The 4648-nt window shown below is 35.1% G+C and overlaps 1 pseudogene; it reads right to left on the bottom strand.

The window, feature by feature from the left end:
• Positions 1 to 217: 217 nt before the first annotated feature.
• LOC116145106 lies at positions 218 to 4186 on the bottom strand (annotated as a pseudogene).
• Between the last annotated feature and the right edge of the window lie 462 nt (positions 4187 to 4648).

A 4648-nucleotide genomic window follows, 5' to 3' on the forward strand; every position in this document is an offset into this window, starting at 1 on the left:
CATAAGATTAATTTTTTTTCAATTTTTCATGTTGGATGATGTCATCATACTAATGTCAAGATAGTAACACCAATTCAACTAGTCAACCTGAGATCCAATCACTTCGTCGAGTTTCACCCCGAGCCAATTATTAAAACATTGCACACAACTCTTTTAATTAATAAGGTAATAACTCTTCAAATGACTGGGCCAAGTTTTCTAAGATAATTTTCTTTCAAATATTATAAATGTCAAAGTTGGAGAGAAATTAATGCAGGAAGCCAATTTCCTCTACCCAATTACGGGAATTTGAGTCACCAACATAGACTTAAAAAGGAGTCGAAAATTTCATAGATTTAAGAAGAGAATTGAACATCTAAAAATACAACAATTCATTTTGGTGGAGTAGTTGTAGTTGGTGGAGCCACAGATATTTGAGGAACACCTAAGAATTTCTTGACCCCTGGAGCTTTAAGCACTGAAAGTTTAACAGAGAATCAAATATATAAGAACAGAAGTGAACATTTTGCAAGGTCATAATCAAGTTCCCTATTGAACTTTGACAGTGCACAGGAAAAACAAAATAATAAAAGCAATCTCTTGGTGTAAGTAATGTTTCACTTCTCACTTTCATAGAAATAATAACGGTACTGAATAGCTCATAAGTTAGATAGTGAAAAAATCTCACCTAATCCACACATGATAGAAGATAGGTTTGATGTAATCCAATAAAAAAATATTGCCTGCAGAGTCAAATACAACAATTCATTGATAGTTGAAACTGACATTAAAACCATATTACAATAAAACAAAATAATATAGACAAAGTTACGTACTAATCGCCACTTTTTTTTATCAACTGTTATGAATATTAGACTGCCAAGAAAAATACGTAAAAGGGCAACTTGAGATCGTTTACTTTATCTTCAACGTTTTGATTAGCAAGGAGATCGATCTAATATAACCATTTTCAATAACTGAAGCCTTGCTAGCAAAAGCCTATGTTGCTTTGGGACACTTAAAATGCCAGTATTACCTGTGATAAATACATTGTCAATGGAACTGAACAAATAGCAAATGCCTTTAAAACATTTTTCAAATAGTAATTTTCAGGATCTCCTTTCATTCCATGTAAGTTGCGCTGAGAAAGTCCAATATAAGTTAATTAAAACACAATAAAAAAATCTGAACATAACTGATAAAACAAATACAGTCCACTATTAAACTGTAGGTTTGAAGCCCGACCATGACTATCAATACAAAATTATGCATTAATTTAGTTCAACCTTGTCTGTCAAAACAGAGGCCTACCTCTACCAAAATCAGCAAAGTCAGCCCAGTTAAGATTGGGAAGATAAAAAAACTATCAGGACCAGAGAGATCTGTAAACCAGAATGCTCCACCGTTTTTTAAAGACTGGAACTTTCTCTGCCATGTTTGCAATCTGTTGGGGGGAGGAAGAAGTTACTATATAACAAAAGAAAAAAGGTAAAAGACCAAGTTTAATCAATTATTTGATGGATATTATTGGAAAATAGAAATAGCACCTCGAATAAAGAGCCCTATATATGGAGTAAATGGATTAACACCATATCTGCAACTCCAAGTTACATCTTATAAACAAGAACGTTTGAGAAAATAAAATTCACAAGTGGAGAATGGAAACAAAAGTACATGCAAACAAACAGCGTTTTTGAATCATTAAGAAATTACAAACTGCATTCCAACTTTGATAAAACGCTATCGTATTGATAAACCATGTAGTTTAAATAGAGTTGACATCTCATGAAGACAATGCTTTCTTAAAGGACTTTTTTTTTCCCCTCATGTTTCAAATGCAGCATTCAGTTTCTAATTCACATATATTATACTTAGACGAGGCAATTACATCATCAATTTGACCAAAATCTGTCTTTAAATGAGACATGTAATTCCAAGCAGATGGTTCTCTAACACAGACACAGACTAATTGCACTTGAGATTCTGAACTTTTCCTTTTTCTTGATAGTCATGAGCATCCCTACCCCAATAGAGGGCATATAACAGTCTCTGTGTGTATGTTTGAGAGGGGGGGTGACAGCTGTTTCTAGTAATCTCTATCAACATTCAAACATTGTGGTGCCTATAACTAAATAAGCAATGAGAGCCACCCAACAAATTAATTGTCAAGGGTTCCCCTAAAAAGAACCTGGAAAAGCTGCTCACTCCTTGAAAAGCTTCCCTATTTGTTTTTGACTCTCAACTACAGGCTCACGGTCCTTCCCCTGCAAAGCAAAAAGACAATTGTTAATGTATCAGAAAGAATAATTTTTGCCGTACATCAACCCTCACGGTATTCCCAGGGGAAAGTCTATTGTGAAACAAAATCTCCTAAAAAAACTTTCTACAACAGCGCTACATATTTGTCATAGATTCCACTATCCTGGTTTAAAAATCTACCTAGATATTGCGAACATGACAAATGACCACAGGTTTTACATTTCAAGCATTGAGTGTGGTTAGCAATTTCAAAGGGGCTTTGAGCTAGTAAGCCAATAAGACCTAAACAACCAAGAGATGATTATCATAGATCATGCGTAAGTTCATATGAATTGATACTTCTTGGTGTCATCTTTGTAAAGCAAGAAAAAAAAAAAGGTGATAGAAAGAATTCTACATATACAAACTCAGATAATTAGGAGGAGGAGCAGCCCAGGTCAGAAAAATGGTCCAAAGTATTATGCAAAATATGCACAACTTAGTGTCTGTAGGAGGCCAATGATCCAGCAATTGATAACATAATACAGAAGAAACAACCATGATACTTATCTTTCAACTGTTGCATGATTCCGTGCAGTTGTGGTCTCAATAATTGCAGAGCAAACACGAATAACAAAGATCAGCATGCATATATAACAGAGCAATGTCAAAAAAGAAATAGTTGTGGTGGAACCCAAAACGACCATATATTAACTCAGAACACTAGTCCTTCCCTTTCAGACATAGCAAGAAGGATGAACACCTTCTTTTTAGCATTTATTGGTATAAAAATGGAATTTCAGTTCCATAGTTTTCAAAACGTATATCACATGTATAAGAGAAAAAACCCTTGCAGTAACATAATATCAGTTTTGAAGATGCTTTAAGTTGATGAACCCAAAGTGGAACTGTCGTGCTCCCAATCAAAAGAGTAGTCACAACTATGGAAGCCCACCTGATAAAATTAATAATCAATACACACATACAAAAGAAAAGAGAAAAAAAAAAAAAAAATTCATGGCATCTCATAAAAACCTTGCTAGTATTATAAACTAAATAACAAAATATGACATATTGCATTTTCAAAGAGCATATTCTTTAGTTATAAATTTAGATTATTAAAGAAGCAGAATCCAACATATTCCACATTAACACTAAACTAGCTCAGATTATCATTGGTCATGAGAACATAAGTCATAAGTTAAGAAATTATTTTAAATTATTAACATTCTTAGCGTGCATTCCATTCGGATATCAACTAAACAAATGCAAATAGTTCCTTACCAGTTAAAGCCAGTGAAGTTATGCACCATATCATTAAAATGCTGCAACAGGTAAGAAAGACTAAGCAGCAGCAACAGCAACTTTATTCACCGCCGGGGCTTGGTTAGCAACCGCTTGTGCAGTTGTATCCTTCAAAAACTCTGCCACATCACTCATCAATTCAATGTTCTCTGACCCATCACCAACGGTACTTGGACCAAGAACAAATTGTGAAATTCTTTTACCAGGGAACAAACCATCAGATCCATATGAATCGCAGAAGCTGCTTCCAAAGAAGCTTGGCTGAATAAAGTTATGAATTTTTTGCTGAGACAAAATTTCGTCAGGAGAGTTCTGTCTGCGATCGTGATCATGAGGAATGTAGCTAATTGAGGGACTATTAACTCGGGCAATAAGCGTTGCTCTGGTCGAGAGGCTATGGTGATAAACCATTGCTACAGAAACCAAACTACAACTCCTCTACCAGAAGTGCAAAATAAACAAATTAAACATATGAATCAAACAACATTAACATTAAGTTGAGAAAACTAAAAGTAAAATCAATAACACTTGCTTCACATCACAAATAATCAATCATGAACGATTAAAAGGGCTCGTAGTCTTAAAGCCCTAAACACCGATTACAATTGAAAAAATAATTATGGAGTCTCAAAATCAACAAAAATTAATAAAATTATTAGCTTTATAATTTCAAGAACACAAAAAAAAAAAAAATAAATAAATAATAATAATAAATTCAGGTTTAGTTGAAATAATAAGAGTAAACGACATGTTCCCACCTGAGGTTTGATGAAATTCTAAAGTAATACCCCTGGTTTCATTGATTCCAGATTCCCACCCTTAAACTAATATTGTTAGTCACTGTTGGATTTTGAAGAGAGCAATTACCAAACTACCCTCCCATCTTCGTCTTCTTCTTCATCTCCCCCTTCTCTCTCCCTCCCACAGCCACAACCATAGCCACAACCACGCTCCTCTCTCCCTCCTGAAACCCCAAAGTCACCACCACCACCACCACCACCCACCACCATTCCACCCATCTACCGCCATTACAATCCCTCAGCACCACCCGATTTCGGTCCCATTTGGCTTGATCTCGACTCTGTTGGCCGTCCTCATCATCACCACAAGCACCTACACCCTTCCA

The sequence above is a fragment of the Pistacia vera genome, unplaced genomic scaffold, assembly GCF_008641045.1.
Source record: "Pistacia vera cultivar Batoury unplaced genomic scaffold, PisVer_v2 Contig46, whole genome shotgun sequence".
NCBI lineage: Eukaryota > Viridiplantae > Streptophyta > Magnoliopsida > Sapindales > Anacardiaceae > Pistacia > Pistacia vera.